This window comes from Pelobates fuscus, chromosome 3, assembly GCF_036172605.1.
Source record: "Pelobates fuscus isolate aPelFus1 chromosome 3, aPelFus1.pri, whole genome shotgun sequence".
NCBI lineage: Eukaryota > Metazoa > Chordata > Amphibia > Anura > Pelobatidae > Pelobates > Pelobates fuscus.
The window spans coordinates 168,132,270-168,151,738 of NC_086319.1; positions in this window are offsets into that span (position 1 = coordinate 168,132,270).

Below are 19,469 nucleotides of genomic sequence, written 5' to 3' on the forward strand. Positions count from 1 at the left end.
TGGTGTTGACGCGGTCTCTCTATGAATCCTGGGAACGACCGCGTCATAGGAGGGGGAGTGGCCGCGCTCCGAGAACCCGGAAGTCCACGGTTAGCGAATGCCGGAAGGTCTGACAGCCATTGGCCCAGTGAAGGGCTGCATAGATTTGCTCCATAATAGGGTTTCTCCAGAGAGATCCTAGTAGAATGCGAGGGTCATATTCTCAAATGTGAACGGGGCTCTACCCCTGAGAGCAGCCTGAACCGTTATCTTATCAGCCATGTTCTGATATCACACCACTAAGTCACTAGGTGCTGTTGTCGGCGCCCTTTGGGCTTTAGGAATTCTAAAGACTCCGTTGAAGGTAAGGTTCTTTGGGTGCCAGCAGGACCCCCATCATCCGTCTCAATAAGTGTGGGAGTTGCGCCACAGGAGTATCCTCTGGTATGCCCCGGAGATTAAAATTTTTGCGGCGCCGCATATCCTTGGCGAAACGCTGGTCAGTGAATGCCTGCTGTTTCTTCAGTGCTTGTACTTCCAGCTTGCTTCTCTGCGGAGGTTTCCACCACTCCCAGGTGGCCCACAAGGTGAGTCAGGTCAGTGCGGAGCTGCGCCACGTCCACCTGGATGCTTTTTTGGAGGGCTCTCAACATATCTCTGAGCCGCTCTGCTGTCACAGGGACAGAGTCTTCACTCCTTGGGGCAGGTGTAGGCTGCATGGGTGTTGGCAGCTCCATGCTCTCACTGTCCGAGGAGTCGGAGAAGTCCTCAAGGTCGGCGGCCAGCTTGGGCTCATAGGTTCCCTGCGCTTGTCGGAACAGATCTCCGATATGCATGCTCGATCTGAGTTTGTCTGCTTTTTGTTTTTCGACCCATTTTGGTCTTATGCTTGAGATCTGCCGTTTCCAAGCTCTGATATAGGTATATGTCGTGTTTAAAGTGGGCCAAAGTACAGAGCCCATGAAACATGCGTCTTTCCAAGTCAACCGCTTAGCTCCGCCCCGAAAGCATTCCTTTTGCGATAGTAATTTTGCTAATAGTAATACTTACTGCTTAAACTGCTTCCAGAGACTTCCCAGACAAATAGAAATCAGGTATGGATTCCAAATCGAAAAAGAAAAAAAGATGGAATTGGGGGGGCACAGCCAGAACATGTATTTTTAAGTAGTGGAGCTGCTATAAAGACCAAACTATATACAAATTATACCTATTGAAAAACACAGCTAAGGAACATCACGTTATTCACTACATAGCATAGCGTGAGGACGTCCAGCGTCGTTTAAAACACTTTTCGTGTTCTAAGAACACGGAAGTCACTTTAGTGGCTGTCTAATAGACAGCCACCAGAGGAGGACTTAACCCTGCAAGGTAATTATTGCAGTTGATAAAAAATGCAATAATTACACTTGCATGGTTAACAGTGATGAGAGTTGGCCTGAAGTGTCCCTGTAAGTAAGTGTAAATTTGGCATGTCACACATTTATATTTCATATGACTGAACTCTCCAACTTCCTATAAGTTGACTACCAATTGTTTAATATTACTGCAGATGTGTGAATAAAGAACAATATAAAAATCCTGTTTTAGAAAATGTTGTTTCATGTAACCAATGTTCCTTTTAAACAACTGTTATTTTCTGTGTTTTATTACAGTGCTTTGTCCCAAAAGGGAAAACAACGAGTATATGGAAAAACTGGCCATGATAACTTGGATATCTAAATATTAGCGATGGGCTTCAGACTTACATGGACCCTTATTCAGCATAATATGAAGCTGACTTAATTAAAAAAATGTAAAACTTAAAACAGTTTTTCACAAGGTTTTGTATTGATTTTAAACTGAAGTATGTACGTTGAGTACATAAAAAAAATAAAGGGTGTATATAAGACATCAATGCGCAGTTGAAGAATAACAATGAAATGGTTCTGTTTTACATTCAAATTCCATATGGAAATATGCACATTATACCTGTGAGAAGGCATTTCTAATAGTGCTTATTGATAGGCAACCAAGTAGCACAGGTAATAAAACATAGAGCCTAAATTTGCTGTGAGTCATTATGTCTATGAGATAAATCAATTCAGTGACATGGGCTATCAGGGTTTTCAACAAAAGTACAATGCTTCTGCCAAGGACTCCATGGAATCAGGCAAGTTAGGGCCAAGCTTGAGTGTTTAACCGAGAGAGATGTCACCAAATGCTACAGGCTATATGTTAGGTCATGAATATGTTTGCAATTTCAAATAATATAGGCTCTGTAACGGAATGCAGTACATTAGTCCACGATATCCGTTGGTATCCTCAGGAAATCCACAGTCAGAGCAGAAAGCACGGCAATATTCCCCATCCTCCCAATAACCGGACGAAACACAGTTTGGGAGTCAACTAACTCAGTTTATTCACAGGCTGGCATATTTAAGCAGTTCCCCATGCAAGGGGTTTCCTTACAGATAATCCAGGGGATTTCTCCCAACATGCATTGTTCTTTTCCCAGCAGGCATTGCTGCACGAGAGGGATACTCCCACTAAATTGGACGATTAAGTGGATTATCCCCTCGTGCAGCAGAACTGACAATTTACTTTAAAATACATATTTTCCACAATATTCGGTATTTTAAGATGACTGAACGTTCGGTAGATAGCTGGGGTCGAAGCGCATACTTCGTGGGAATACCGCTTCGATCCCAGCTGAATTGACCGAACGCCGCACAAAACACATTAAAACATTGAGTTCGGTTTAAAAGTACCGAACAGCTAGGGGGAACAGAATGTGCCGAACGCTCTGGAAGTCCAGCGGTGTTCGGATCATTGAGTAGCCGTTTTCAGTTCCAGGCTCTCGACGACCGAACACCGCTGCAGAGACAAAGGATCCAAGATGGCCGACCGCCGCATGGTCGGTAGCCGAACGGCGGCCACCTAGGAGAGCCCTTAATTACCGATTGCAACATTGTTGCAATCGGTTAATTGGTGCCACACGACTTGTGAATGGGTGGTCTACCTGGGGAGCCCGCATTCGTACGGCGAACGGCCGGGATAGCCGTGTTTCGTCGAACGAATGCTTTGTATGCTGGCAGCGTACGGCTGCCAGCATGCGAACGGCCATAACACAGCACATATACAGGTAAGGACACACAGTATGCATTCAGCCTATGGACAACCTACAGTAAATATAGTTCAGAAGTGGCTAGGTTTGCCACAATGCTCCCCCAGAACCAAGCCGGCATACACAGTCTGATCCCAACGGATCGGCTTGGGGATGTCCGGGAGAGTACTCACAGATCACTTCTCGAGTTCAGTCTGTCTGGATAACCCGTCAGCGTTACCGTTTTGTTTTCCTGGCCGGTAATGGATGGTAAAGTCAAAGGGCTGCAGCGCCAAACTCCAGCGCAGCAGCCTGGCATTGTCTCCAGACACACGGTTTAGCCACACCAACGGGTTGTGATCTGTGGGTAAGGAAAAAGGTTGTCCATACAAATACGGCTGTAACTTTTTAGGGGCCCACACCACGGCCAGGCATTCTTTCTCAATGGCGGCGTAGCTCACTTCACGGGGCAACAACTTGCGGCTTAAGTAGGCTACGGGATGTTCTCCGCCATCGGCTCCCACTTGACTCAGCACTGCCCCCAATCCAAACATTGAAGCGTCTGTGTGGACAACAAATCTTTTAGTTGGATCAGGAGCAGTTAACACAGGAGCATTAGTTAGGGCTGTCTTGAGTTGTTGGAATGCCTGCTCACACTCTGGGGCCCAGACAACCAGTCGGGGAAGGTTCTTTTTGGTCAGGTCCGTCAGGGGTTTGGCCAGGGTGCTGTAGTCGGGTACAAATTTCCTATAATACCCTGCAGTCCCTAGAAACGCTAGCACCTGAGTTTTGGTCCTTGGGGTAGGCCACTTAGCTACGGCCTCAATTTTGGCTGGCTCGGGTCTCTGCTGCCCACACCCTACTCGGTGTCCCAGATACTGCACCTCGGCCATACCTACGTGGCACTTACTAGGTTTTAAAGTTAACCCGGCTTCCCCAATACGGTCTAAGATCGCCCCTATATGGTGTAGGTGATCTTCCCAGGTCTGGCTGAAGATGGCTATGTCATCCAGATAGGCACAGGCATACTCCTGGAAGCCGTCCAGTAGCCGATCTACCATCCGCTGAAAAGTAGCCGGAGCGTTTTTCATTCCGAAGGGCATGACCTTAAACTGGTACAGGCCAAACGGAGTGACAAACGCCGACTTGGGGATGGCATCATCGGCTAGAGGAATTTGCCAGTATCCCTTACACAAGTCAATGGTAGTGAGATACTGACCCCGTGCCATCTTATCTAGCAGCTCGTCTATCCGAGGCATCGGGTAGGCATCAGACACTGTCTTATCATTCAGCCTCCGGTAGTCAACGCAGAATCGGGTAGTGCCGTCTTTTTTAGGCACCAGGACTACCGGCGATGCCCAGGGGCTATCTGAGGGTTCGATAACCCCTAGCTGCAGCATTTCATCTAGCTCGGCCTTCATATGGGTCCGGACTGATTCCGGAACCCTATATGGAGCCTGTCGCATAGGTAGCTGTCCCGGGGTTTCGACTCGGTGGGTGGCTAGCGGAGTGTACCCAGGTAAATTGGAGAAGGTAGCCCCTTTAGCTACGATCAGCGCCTGTACCTGGGCACGCTCGTGAGGGCTTAGCCGCTCCCCCAGCTGGACTCCCCGGGAGGGCTCTATCGGTTCTTCCGGTTCTAGTAGATCAGGTAGTGTCAGGTTCTCCTGATCTTCTAAGGCGGAGGCACAGATTGGCGTCACATCCTCTATCCTCTCATGGTAGGGTTTGAGCATGTTTACGTGGAGCATGCGTCTCTTCCCTACCCCTGAGCAGGGGCCGATCACATAGGTAGTGTCGCATCGCTGCTCTACTACCTGGTATGGGCCTTGCCAGATGGCCTGCAGCTTGTCTGTGCGGACAGGTTTTAAAATCAAAACCTTCTGTCCCACTTGAAAGCTGCGGTCCCTGGCTCCTCTATCGTACCAGCGTCGCTGACGTTGCTGCGCCGCCTGGAGGTTGGTGTGCACAGCCTGAGTTAGCGCCTCCAGACGGTCTCTGAACTCCAGTACATATGATACGATAGGGGTTTCGCTAGCCGTACTCTCCCCCTCCCAGTGTTCCCTAATCAAGTTCAAGGGTCCCCGTACCCTTCTCCCAAACAATAGTTCAAATGGGGAGAACCCGGTCGATTCTTGGGGAACCTCTCTATACGCAAAGGGCAGGTGAGGCAGGAACCTCTCCCAGTCTTTGTGGGTTTCCCCGAACGTCCGAAGCATCTGCTTCAGCGTCCCATTGAATCTCTCACATAGTCCATTGGACTGGGGGTGGTAGGCGGAATTGACTATTGGCTTAATGCCACATACCTTCCACATATGTTGGGTGACCTCGGCAGTAAATTGGGTGCCCCGGTCGGATATTATTTCTTGGGGGAATCCTACCCTGGAAAACACTTTCATTAAGGCTTCAGCTACGGTTTCAGCATGAATGTTAGTGAGGGCCACCGCTTCGGGGTACCTGGTGGCGTAGTCCACCACGGTTAAAAAATACTTTTTGCCAGAGGGACTGGGTTTTGGCAGGGGCCCTACTATGTCTACCGCTACCCTGCTGAAGGGTTCGGCAATAATGGGTAGGGGGCATAACTTGGCCTTGTGGCGATCCCCTCGTTTACCTACTCGCTGGCAAACGTCGCAGGAGGTGCAATACTGTCGCACATCCTGTGAGATTCCGGGCCAGAAAAACGCATGCGTCAGGCGGTATCGGGTGCGGGTCATCCCTAGGTGTCCCGACAAGGGGATATCATGAGCAATTCTAAGCAGCTCCTGCCTATACTTCTGTGGTACCACTAACTGTTTGTTAGTCAAGGTGACAGATCCCCCCACGTCCTTGGCCGTGACACGGTACAATAACCCTTTCTCCCACGTGTAATGCTCCCCCTCTAGCCCTGTCTGGTCAGCTTGTGCCCGGTCCCTATAGACTTGTAGAGTGGGATCGGTCTGTACTTCAGTGACAAAGGTAGTCGGGGTATCCCAGGACATGGGAGTTGGGTGGGGGTCATGGTTTCTTACCTGAGCCTCAGAGTGTATTGGTGTAGCCGTGGTGCGAGCCTGTTGCCGTGTGGTTACTGGATGGGCTTCCTGGTAGGGAGCCTGTGGAACAAAGGCAGAGGTCATCTGGCCCAAATCATTCCCTAGCACAACATCTGTTGGTAAGTTCTGCATTAGTCCCACTTCTACTGTCCCCTCTCCCGCACCCCAGTTCAAATGTACTTTCGCCGTGGGTAGTCGGTATACGGCTCCCCCGGCTACCCGAACGGCCACAGATCCACCAGTATGCGTGCCCTCCGATACCAAATGGGGTGCTATCAGGGTTAAGGTAGCTCCCGAATCCCGCAGTCCCTGAACCTCGTTCCCCTCAAGCGTTACCAGCTGCCGGTGATGTTGCCGGTTGTCGGTGGCTCGGACCGACATTACCTCGTGCAAGATACCCAGGGGCTCCTCCGCATGAACACTCCACAACTCCTGAGTGGCTGGTTCCCTCTGATAATGGTGAGCAGCCGCCCTGGGTACGGGGCTTGGACGCCCCTGATTCTAGGTGGGCCTGCCACGATTCTGGGTGCATTCTCGGGCCATATGCCCCCATTGTTTACAGGAATGGCACTGGATGTTGGCCCGCCCGTTGTATCTGGAAGGGGGCGGTACATGTCCTTGCGAAGGACGGAACGGGGTGGCTGTGGGCGCTAGAGGTGGTGGAGCGCTAGGTAGTCCTGTGGGTCGGGAGTAGCTTTTGGCTACAGGTCCCTGGTGCCTCCGGGCATCAAAGTGTTGATCGGCCAATCTAGCTGCTTCAGGTAGGGTGAGGGGTTTCCTGTCCCGCACCCATTCTTGAGTCTCCGGGGATAATCCATTAAAAAATTGCTCCAGCAACATCATCTGACGCAATTCCTCCATGGTGGTGGCGTTGCTGGCCTGTATCCACCCTTGGGAGGCCTGATCCAGTTTGTGTGCCCATTCGGCATGCGAATCTCGCTCTGGTTTGCGTAAGTGTCTGAACTTGCGCCGGTATGCCTCTGGGGTAATGGCATACCTCTCCAAGATTGCGCGCTTTACTTTTTCGTAATCTTTGCTGTCCTCACTGGGCACAGCACGGTAAGCTTCAGCTGCCCGACCTGCTAGTTTGCTTGCTAGCAGTTGCACCCATACTGACCGTTCTAGCTCATGTAGATCACACAGTCTTTCAAAGTCCTGCAAGTACCCATCGATTTCGTCCTTTTCCTCGCAAAAGGCTCTGAAGGCCTGGTACGGGAGCTTGGGCTTTACCGGGTTGTAAAGGGACCCTGTGTTGGACTCGGTTCGAGTCAAGGCGTGCTGCGGGCTGTGTGCCATTACGTATTCCTGCACGTTGGCCATCACCATATTCAACATGGCATCCGATATCGGCTGCGGCAAAAATGCTAGCCTGGTCCTCATCTCTCTTTCATAGAGCGTTTCTTCCATAACTACTGGGGGTGTAGCGCTGCGGGCTTGGTCTCCCTCCATCAGCTCGGCAATTAGTACCGCCTTGGTTTTGCTGCTGGCTACTTTCCCCCTGGCTTCCAGTAGTTCTTTTAAAGTCTGTCGTTTCAGTATGGTATAATCAATCTCCATACGAATTGCCCTTGCTTTCCTTGTTCGGTAGTTCCAGTTACACGAACTCTGCTTTTCGGCTGTAAGGTTCGGATCCCGTCGCTTGCCACCAATTGTAACGGAATGCAGTACATTAGTCCACGATATCCGTTGGTATCCTCAGGAAATCCACAGTCAGAGCAGAAAGCACGGCAATATTCCCCATACTCCCAATAACCGGACGAAACACAGTTTGGGAGTCAACTAACTCAGTTTATTCACAGGCTGGCATATTTAAGCAGTTCCTCATGCAAGGGGTTTCCTTACAGATAATCCAGGGGATTTCTCCCAACATGCATTGTTCTTTTCCCAGCAGGCATTGCTGCACGAGAGGGATACTCCCACTAAAATGGACGATTAAGTGGATTATCCCCTCGTGCAGCAGAACTGACAATTTACTTTAAAATACATATTTTCCACAATATTCGGTATTTTAAGATGACTGAACGTTCGGTAGATAGCTGGGGTCGAAGCGCATACTTCGTGGGAATACCGCTTCGATCCCAGCTGAATTGACCGAACGCCGCACAAAACACATTAAAACATTGAGTTCGGTTTAAAAGTACCGAACAGCTAGGGGGAACAGAATGTGCCGAACGCGGAACTCCCGAACGCTCTGGAAGTCCAGCGGTGTTCGGATCATTGAGTAGCCGTTTTCAGTTCCAGGCTCTCGACGACCGAACACCGCTGCAGAGACAAAGGATCCAAGATGGCCGACCGCCGCATGGTCGGCAGCCGAACGGCGGCCACCTAGGAGAGCCCTTAATTACCGATTGCAACATTGTTGCAATCGGTTAATTGGTGCCACACGACTTGTGAATGGGTGGTCTACCTGGGGAGCCCGCATTCGTACGGCGAACGGCCGGGATAGCCGTGTTTCGTCGAACGAATGCTTTGTATGCTGGCAGCGTACGGCTGCCAGCATGCGAACGGCCATAACACAGCACATATACAGGTAAGGACACACAGTATGCATTCAGCCTATGGACAACCTACAGTAAATATAGTTCAGAAGTGGCTAGGTTTGCCACAATGCTCCCCCAGAACCAAGCCGGCATACACAGTCTGATCCCAACGGATCGGCTTGGGGATGTCCGGGAGAGTACTCACAGATCACTTCTCGAGTTCAGTCTGTCTGGATAACCCGTCAGCGTTACCGTTTTGTTTTCCTGGCCGGTAATGGATGGTAAAGTCAAAGGGCTGCAGCGCCAAACTCCAGCGCAGCAGCCTGGCATTGTCTCCAGACACACGGTTTAGCCACACCAACGGGTTGTGATCTGTAGGTAAGGAAAAAGGTTGTCCATACAAATACGGCTGTAACTTTTTAAGGGCCCACACCACGGCCAGGCATTCTTTCTCAATGGCGGCGTAGCTCACTTCACGGGCAACAACTTGCGGCTTAAGTAGGCTACGGGATGTTCTCCGCCATCGGCTCCCACTTGACTCAGCACTGCCCCCAATCCAAACATTGAAGCGTCTGTGTGGACAACAAATCTTTTAGTTGGATCAGGAGCAGTTAACACAGGAGCATTAGTTAGGGCTGTCTTGAGTTGTTGGAATGCCTGCTCACACTCTGGGGCCCAGACAACCAGTCGGGGAAGGTTCTTTTTGGTCAGGTCCGTCAGGGGTTTGGCCAGGGTGCTGTAGTCGGGTACAAATTTCCTATAATACCCTGCAGTCCCTAGAAACGCTAGCACCTGAGTTTTGGTCCTTGGGGTAGGCCACTTAGCTACGGCCTCAATTTTGGCTGGCTCGGGTCTCTGTTGCCCACACCCTACTCGGTGTCCCAGATACTGCACCTCGGCCATACCTACGTGGCACTTACTAGGTTTTAAAGTTAACCTGGCTTCCCCAATACGGTCTAAGATCGCCCCTATATGGTGTAGGTGATCTTCCCAGGTCTGGCTGAAGATGGCTATGTCATCCAGATAGGCACAGGCATACTCCTGGAAGCCGTCCAGTAGCCGATCTACCATCCGCTGAAAAGTAGCCGGAGCGTTTTTCATTCCGAAGGGCATGACCTTAAACTGGTACAGGCCAAACGGAGTGACAAACGCCGACTTGGGGATGGCATCATCGGCTAGAGGAATTTGCCAGTTTCCCTTACACAAGTCAATGGTAGTGAGATACTGACCCCGTGCCATCTTATCTAGCAGCTCGTCTATCCGAGGCATCGGGTAGGCATCAGACACTGTCTTGTCATTCAGCCTCCGGTAGTCAACGCAGAATCGGGTAGTGCCGTCTTTTTTAGGCACCAGGACTACCGGCGATGCCCAGGGGCTATCTGAGGGTTCGATAACCCCTAGCTGCAGCATTTCATCTAGCTCGGCCTTCATATGGGTCCGGACTGATTCCGGAACCCTATATGGAGCCTGTCGCATAGGTAGCTGTCCCGGGGTTTCGACTCGGTGGGTGGCTAGCGGAGTGTACCCAGGTAAATTGGAGAAGGTAGCCCCTTTAGCTACGATCAGTGCCTGTACCTGGGCACGCTCGTGAGGGCTTAGCCGCTCCCCCAGCTGGACTCCCCGGGAGGGCTCTATCGGTTCTTCCGGTTCTAGTAGATCAGGTAGTGTCAGGTTCTCCTGATCTTCTAAGGCGGAGGCACAGATTGGCGTCACATCTTCTATCCTCTCATGGTAGGGTTTGAGCATGTTTACGTGGAGCATGCGTCTCTTCCCTACCCCTGAGCAGGGGCCGATCACATAGGTAGTGTCGCATCGCTGCTCTACTACCTGGTATGGGCCTTGCCAGATGGCCTGCAGCTTGTCTGTGCGGACAGGTTTTAAAATCAAAACCTTCTGTCCCACTTGAAAGCTGCGGTCCCTGGCTCCTCTATCGTACCAGCGTCGCTGACGTTGCTGCGCCGCCTGGAGGTTGGTGTGCACAGCCTGAGTTAGCGCCTCCAGACGGTCTCTGAACTCCAGTACATATGATACGATAGGGGTTTCGCTAGCCGTACTCTCCCCCTCCCAGTGTTCCCTAATCAAGTTCAAGGGTCCCCGTACCCTTCTCCCAAACAATAGTTCAAATGGGGAGAACCCGGTCGATTCTTGGGGAACCTCTCTATACGCAAAGGGCAGGTGAGGCAGGAACCTCTCCCAGTCTTTGTGGGTTTCCCCGAACGTCCGAAGCATCTGCTTCAGCGTCCCATTGAATCTCTCACATAGTCCATTGGACATGCCACATACCTTCCACATATGTTGGGTGACCTCGGCAGTAAATTGGGTGCCCCGGTCGGATATTATTTCTTGGGGGAATCCTACCCTGGAAAACACTTTCATTAAGGCTTCAGCTACGGTTTCAGCATGAATGTTAGTGAGGGCCACCGCTTCGGGGTACCTGGTGGCGTAGTCCACCACGGTTAAAATATACTTTTTGCCAGAGGGACTGGGTTTTGGCAGGGGCCCTACTATGTCTACCGCTACCCTGCTGAAGGGTTCGGCAATAATGGGTAGGGGGCATAACTTGGCCTTGTGGCGATCCCCTCGTTTACCTACTCGCTGGCAAACGTTGCAGGAGGTGCAATACTGTCGCACATCCTGTGAGATTCCGGGCCAGAAAAACGCATGCGTCAGGCGGTATCGGGTGCGGGTCATCCCTAGGTGTCCCGACAAGGGGATATCATGAGCAATTCTAAGCAGCTCCTGCCTATACTTCTGTGGTACCACTAACTGTTTGTTAGTCAAGGTGACAGATCCCCCCACTTCCTTGGCCGTGACACGGTACAATAACCCTTTCTCCCACGTGTAATGCTCCCCCTCTAGCCCTGTCTGGTCAGCTTGTGCCCGGTCCCTATAGACTTGTAGAGTGGGATCGGTCTGTACTTCAGTGACAAAGGTAGTCGGGGTATCCCAGGACATGGGAGTTGGGTGGGGGTCATGGTTTCTTACCTGAGCCTCAGAGTGTATTGGTGTAGCCGTGGTGCGAGCCTGTTGCCGTGTGGTTACTGGATGGGCTTCCTGGTAGGGAGCCTGTGGAACAAAGGCAGAGGTCATCTGGCCCAAATCATTCCCTAGCACAACATCTGCTGGTAAGTTCTGCATTAGTCCCACTTCTACTGTCCCCTCTCTTGCACCCCAGTTCAAATGTACTTTCGCCGTGGGTAGTCGGTATACGGCTCCCCCGGCTACCCGAACGGCCACAGATCCACCAGTATGCGTGCCCTCCGATACCAAATGGGGTGCTATCAGGGTTAAGGTAGCTCCCGAATCCCGCAGTCCCTGAACCTCGTTCCCCTCAAGCGTTACCAGCTGCCGGTGATGTTGCCGGTTGTCGGTGGCTCGGACCGACATTACCTCGTGCAAGATACCCAGGGGCTCCTCCGCATGAACACTCCACAACTCCTGAGTGGCTGGTTCCCTCTGGTAATGGTGAGCAGCCGCCCTGGGTACGGGGCTTGGACGCCCCTGATTCCAGGTGGGCCTGCCACGATTCTGGGTGCATTCTCGGGCCATATGCCCCCATAGTTTACAGGAATGGCACTGGATGTTGGCCCGCCCGTTGTATCTGGAAGGGGGCGGTACATGTCCTTGCGAAGGACGGAACGGGGTGGCTGTGGGCGCTAGAGGTGGTGGAGCGCTAGGTAGTCCTGTGGGTCGGGAGTAGCTTTTGGCTACAGGTCCCTGGTGCCTCCGGGCATCAAAGTGTTGATCGGCCAATCTAGCTGCTTCAGGTAGGGTGAGGGGTTTCCTGTCCCGCACCCATTCTTGAGTCTCCGGGGATAATCCATTAAAAAATTGCTCCAGCAACATCATCTGACGCAATTCCTCCATGGTGGTGGCGTTGCTGGCCTGTATCCACCCTTGGGAGGCCTGATCCAGTTTGTGTAACCATTCGGCATGCGAATCTCGCTCTGGTTTGCGTAAGTGTCTGAACTTGCGCCGGTATGCCTCTGTGGTAATGGCATACCTCTCCAAGATTGCGCGCTTTACTTTTTCGTAATCTTTGCTGTCCTCACTGGGCACAGCACGGTAAGCTTCAGCTGCCCGACCTGCTAGTTTGCTTGCTAGCAGTTGCACCCATACTGACCGTTCTAGCTCATGTAGATCACACAGTCTTTCAAAGTCCTGCAAGTACCCATCGATTTCGTCCTTTTCCTCGCAAAAGGCTCTGAAGGCCTGGTACGGGAGCTTGGGCTTTACCGGGTTGTAAAGGGACCCTGTGTTGGACTCGGTTCGAGTCAAGGCGTGCTGCGGGCTGTGTGCCATTACGTATTCCTGCATGTTGGCCATCACCATATTCAACATGGCATCCGATATCGGCTGCGGCAAAAATGCTAGCCTGGTCCTCATCTCTCTTTCATAGAGCGTTTCTTCCATAACTACTGGGGGTGTAGCGCTGCGGGCTTGGTCTCCCTCCATCAGCTCGGCAATTAGTACCGCCTTGGTTTTGCTGCTGGCTACTTTCCCCCTGGCTTCCAGTAGTTCTTTTAAAGTCTGTCGTTTCAGTATGGTATAATCAATCTCCATACGAATTGCCCTTGCTTTCCTTGTTCGGTAGTTCCAGTTACACGAACTCTGCTTTTCGGCTGTAAGGTTCGGATCCCGTCGCTTGCCACCAATTGTAACGGAATGCAGTACATTAGTCCACGATATCCGTTGGTATCCTCAGGAAATCCACAGTCAGAGCAGAAAGCACGGCAATATTCCCCATCCTCCCAATAACCGGACGAAACACAGTTTGGGAGTCAACTAACTCAGTTTATTCACAGGCTGGCATATTTAAGCAGTTCCTCATGCAAGGGGTTTCCTTACAGATAATCCAGGGGATTTCTCCCAACATGCATTGTTCTTTTCCCAGCAGGCATTGCTGCACGAGAGGGATACTCCCACTAAAATGGACGATTAAGTGGATTATCCCCTCGTGCAGCAGAACTGACAATTTACTTTAAAATACATATTTTCCACAATATTCGGTATTTTAAGATGACTGAACGTTCGGTAGATAGCTGGGGTCGAAGCGCATACTTCGTGGGAATACCGCTTCGATCCCAGCTGAATTGACCGAACGCCGCACAAAACACATTAAAACATTGAGTTCGGTTTAAAAGTACCGAACAGCTAGGGGGAACAGAATGTGCCGAACGCGGAACTCCCGAACGCTCTGGAAGTCCAGCGGTGTTCGGATCATTGAGTAGCCGTTTTCAGTTCCAGGCTTTCGACGACCGAACACCGCTGCAGAGACAAAGGATCCAAGATGGCCGACCGCCGCATGGTCGGCAGCCGAACGGCGGCCACCTAGGAGAGCCCTTAATTACCGATTGCAACATTGTTGCAATCGGTTAATTGGTGCCACACGACTTGTGAATGGGTGGTCTACCTGGGGAGCCCGCATTCGTACGGCGAACGGCCGGGATAGCCGTGTTTCGTCGAACGAATGCTTTGTATGCTGGCAGCGTACGGCTGCCAGCATGCGAACGGCCATAACACAGCACATATACAGGTAAGGACAAACAGTATGCATTCAGCCTATGGACAACCTACAGTAAATATAGTTCAGAAGTGGCTAGGTTTGCCACAGGCTCTAAAAAGGTGTCTAGTGGGCAGGAAGCACTAAACTTGCTATTGACTGTTACCTGTATGGCACTGAATTATATAAGCAATTTGTATGAATGATCAGAACTCTCAATAAGGGTAAATGTGACATGAAGTGTCTTATAACATGAAATAAAACATGCATAAATAAGTCACCATCTCCTATATGGGGAATTGTTGTATCATCATAACCTTCTTAATCGTATTTAATATAAAACTGGCCTCCAGGTCAATGGTATGTATAAAGGATAGATCATCAGCTATTATAGTGAGCAAAAGGATTAGATTATCGAAGGAGAAAGATCAGGAGATGATTAAACACACAGCCAATTTCCCATTTGAACTAGTGGGCTATGTTCAAGGCTGTATGTGAACATAAAACTTAAACAAGAGTCCCTTTACAAGTCTTGGCATATTGTATATGTGGCGAAACAGATAGCCTGAAACTCTGTCCTCCATCTTTTGTAATTATGATACTGGTTGTTTTTTGTTTTTTTTCTTATATATTTCTAGTCAAAACATATGGATGCGTCATATAAAATTATATTTTAGTTTTATTCCTTTCATGCTGCTGTAGGTCTGTGTGGCAAGATGGTCTGATGGCTTCAGGAGACTCACTGCTGCTCTAAGTGCCTGCGAGGTGGTGTAATGGGGAGCAGACCTGTGGGTAGGCTAAGGGGTGGGCTATGTATGTGGATGGCAGCTGTATAAGGAACCCTGATGGTTTTGATACACCTATTACCTAAGTCCAGACATTCTAAAGGTCTAGTAAGAATTCTTTATATGCCTTTGTCTTCACCTTCCATTAGGGTTAGATTTTACCAGCGTTTACAATTCTTGAACTTCAATTTGTTCCAGGTGTGGCTCAGCCTCTAATGACCTCACCAAGGCAGACATATAAAGCGATGTTGGTGAATCTTGAGGACAGGTTTGAAGAATACTGACCACTGATATAGGTAATAAAAATGTATGAGAAGCAAAGAGAGAACTATACTACTCAAGAAAGAAAACAAAAGAAGGTATAAATGAACCAAGAGAGGGTCAGAGTACCAGAGGGGTTATTGGATAATGATTGGAGGTGAGGATGCTGGATTTGGAGGTAAAATAAAATAAATACTGTGAGTCTTATTCCAGATGTGCAAATTGTCACATATAAAATGTTCTCTTATTCGGAAGGTAGGTTCGACTGAGGTTCCTAGGTTCTTTATACCTGGAGGGTATACTCCGTATGTGAGTAAAGAAGAGACAGAATAACCTGATGCAGTAAGTCAGGTATAATCCCCACTTATGGGTTATGGTGAGGGTTGGTTTCAGCTCGTAGTTGTCTAAGTGCTCGGAGAGAAAATAAGAATAGCCACAGGTAGTGCTCTCAGTAAGACAATAATAGTTGTGTTGAATATAAAAAATCGTACTTGCAAGTGTAAGGCTCACTGCTTTGTGGTGACAGAGTTGGTGGTATAATCCCCACCTAGGATTTGCTTGGGAGTAGTAGTAGATGAAGTGAAAGAATAAAAGGTAAATAAAATAAAAATAAGTAAAATATGCTAGTCTTAAAAAAGGCAGACGGGGCTAAACATCTCTGAAAAAAAGAATATTAAGCCACAGAAACTGCATTAATATGCCAAACAAAGGCCACCAAGCAACAGAAGTAACCGGGACACACACGGAGATACCCGTCTAGCAACAATTGAACTGGTATACACCTGACACTATGATGAAGCCTACCAGCATGGCAGGCGCAGGAGAGACGGCCGCTCTCTCGTCGCCAAGAATGGCTGACAACCTGACCTGAAGCCCTCATCCCCCCCCCATAAGATCCCTATGCACAGCAGGGAGAACATGACGGTGCCATGAAGGCCCAAGCCTGCCACCAAGAAAGCGCACAAAATGGCGGATGCCTCCCACACCACAGACTTAGACAGTGCAGGATGAGCAACGGAGCTCCGGCTGAACAAAATTTTTGCCTCCTTCTGGAGGAAATTGGAGGCTCGCGTGCGACCCCGGGTGCCTGAGTCTATGTCCTATAACTTACCACAGAGCTCACACCGGGTAGACAAGCAAGGTGAAGCAATAACCACCCCTACCTACACGCACACAAGTGGCCAGCACCAGCAAAGAGCTGTCTGGGGCCTCGCTCCTGGACCCTTAAGGAGAGCAGCAGTAAACCGGGGTCGGCGCCCTGCAGGCGCGTAAGAGACATCGCCCAAGGCCACTTCACTTGGAAGCTGAGGCAAGACATAAGACCCGGAGGGGCATAGCTATCCAGAAACGACCAGAGAAATGGCAGGGCAAGAGACCCGATAAGGAGCACACCTCAAAACAGGCTGTGAACAGGCTTACTCTGCGTATACGAAAAGCAAGCCCTAAGAGTTCCAAGCGACCAGCAGCCAGAGCTACCCAGAGGAACACCCATAAACTGGGATACCTGAGGATCCGAAATCCTGCTTATCCTAATGGGGGGTCCCATTGCCACTGGGCACTGCTTACCACCATGGCCTGGAGCCGCAACTCCGGGGAGCGGAGGCACTGCAACTCACGTTACACCCAGAAGCTGGACTCTCGGCACACCATACATTGTCCGCTCATAGAGAAGAGGGTTAATCACAGGCATCTTCCTACTAGGATCGGCTGAGATAAGCTCCAGTCTCATCACCCATGTGGTCCTCCAGTGTATAGCTAGCAAATCGTAATTCAAGATTTTCCTAGTCTTGACGTCAGAAAATATAGATTTTATTAAAGACAGGAGGCGAGTATTAAGCATTAACTTTCTTTACTTAACTCCAGCAGCAAAGAAATTTTTTCAATAAAGTTTAGTGAATAAAAAAGGTAAAACAACAGAGTAACTGAAATGGAACGTTGGTAGCCAATCAGCATCCAGCATAGTGAATGATCCCCCAATATTCTCCCTCTTTCGAGCTGCGAATGTAGAAGAAGTGTCTAGTAGAGTAACTCCAAGGATAGAATGATGAAACTCCAAACAGGATTAAGCTGAAATATAAATATCAGGGTGGGTTAATGGGAGGGATAATACTCGCCTCCTGTCTTTAATAAAATCTATATTTTCTGACGTCAAGACTAGGAAAATCTTGAATTTTATAACAAGACAGGAGGCTTGTATTATGCATGTTCAAAGCTATGTAGTCATAATATAACATACATCAGAAGTTATTACAATATTATTTTTGAAACATGTTGGCTAGGTCTAAAATAAAACTGTTTAAATATAGATTCTGAAGACCAATCTGCCGTTTTTAATAGATCTGATAAAGAGCCTCCTGCTTCAAACACTTTAGTAGTCATAGCTCCTCCTGATGAGTGAGCTCCAAACATTGAAATATTAATACCTGCCATAGACATAGTTTGTTGTACCCATCTAGCTAAGATGTAGAGGAGACAGGCAGAAAAGGTTTACGAAAGGAGATTAGTAATTGTGAGAAATTAGAATTTCGAATCAAAGAGGTTTTAAACTCATATGTTTGAAGACAACTAACAACACATAGAAGAGGATGGTCAGAAAATGAAGGATAGAATACAGTACGGAGATTAGTTTTGGTACGTCTAACAATAAAAAATTTAACACCATCAGGAGTATATTGTCTATTATTTAAGTCTAAAGCCTTAACGTCAGAAACTCTTTTGAAAGAGATGAGACATAGTAAAGTGGTAAGTTTAACCCCTTAAGGACACATGACATGTGTGACATGTCATGATTCCCTTTTATTCCAGAAGTAAAAGCAATTTTAAGGATAATGAATCATTGCCCCCCCATGACTCTATCAACTGGAGTACCAAAGTAACATCCCAGGTGGAATTATATTTAGGGCATGGAGGACGTTTAAATCTTATACCCTTCATAAGTCTGCAGACTAGAAGATGTTTACCCACAGGGAAAAATTCAATAGGGTCGTGATTCGCTGAGATAGCGGATCTATAGACATTAATGGTGCGATAAGCTTTACCTGAGTCAAAAGAGGCTGACAAAAAAATTTAGAATGTTTGCTAAATCTGAATGTATGAGATCCACTGCCCGTTCCATGCACCAATTAAGCCAAATTTTCCAGGCTGATCTGTAATTTGCACAGGTTCCCGGTGCCCATGCTTCTGAGAGAATGTTTCTAGTAGTGTTTGAAAATTCACTATGAGATTCGAATGACCCGAAATGAGGGATGCAATCAAGGGTAGTTGGCACCAGGAAAGTTATTTTCTTGTCTCTGAAGTTAGAGAAATCTCGTCTGAATAAAGGAGACCATTGTTTAGATGTTCTCTTTTCAATCTTTGAAGAGCCCGATAGTGAAGGGGGGCTGGAAAGATAGCCTGGATCGAGGCTGATAAAAGTCCTACAATGCTTGCTAACGACCTGATGGAAATTAATTCCTTCTTTAGAACTGAACTGATCTCTTTTCGAATTGTTTTCAACTTTCGTGATGGAAGGCTGAGAGTGGCTAAATTGGAGTTTACTATAAATCCTAAAATTATATCTCCTGAGAGGGAGTTAAAATCGATTTTCCGTAATTGAAAGGGATTTGGGGGATAAATTGAAAGGGAGGGGGTGAAATTAAAAGGGGGGGGGGAATTGACAGGGAGGGGAATTGATGGGGGAGGAAGGCAGAATAAGAGTGGAGAGGGGAGAAGAGAGTGACAACAGGGGGAGAAGAGAGTGACAAGGGAGGGGGAGAAGAGAGTGACAAGGGAGGGGGGAGAAGAGAGGGACAAGGGAGGGGGGAGAAGAGAGGGACAAGGGAGGGGGGAGAATAGAGTGACAAAGGAGGGGGGGAGAAGAGAGTGACAAGGGAGGGAGAGGGGGGAGAAGAGAGTGACAAGGGAGGGGGGAGAGATTGACACCCATCACACACACAATGCACCCCTTACACACAGAAAAATACACAATGCATTACACACACAGACACACACACACACACGCAATGCATCCCTTACACACACAGAAACACACAATGCATTCCTTACACAGACTCAATGCACCCCTTACACAGACTCAATGCACCCCTTACAGACGCACACACTGCATCCCGTACATACACAGAAACACACCTTGCAGCCCTTACACATACAAACACAGATTCATACAATGCATTCCTTACACATATCAGGACATCCCCTACACACTCCACCCCCTGTGAACAAACTCATTGGTGGAACATGAAGGTGGACCCTGGGACACAGACCTTGAGCGGTGTAAAGGGCCCCCAAAAAATGGAGCTGCTTCCCGTTCTCCCAGAACATTGATTTTTGTGACCACAGTTACAAACAGCC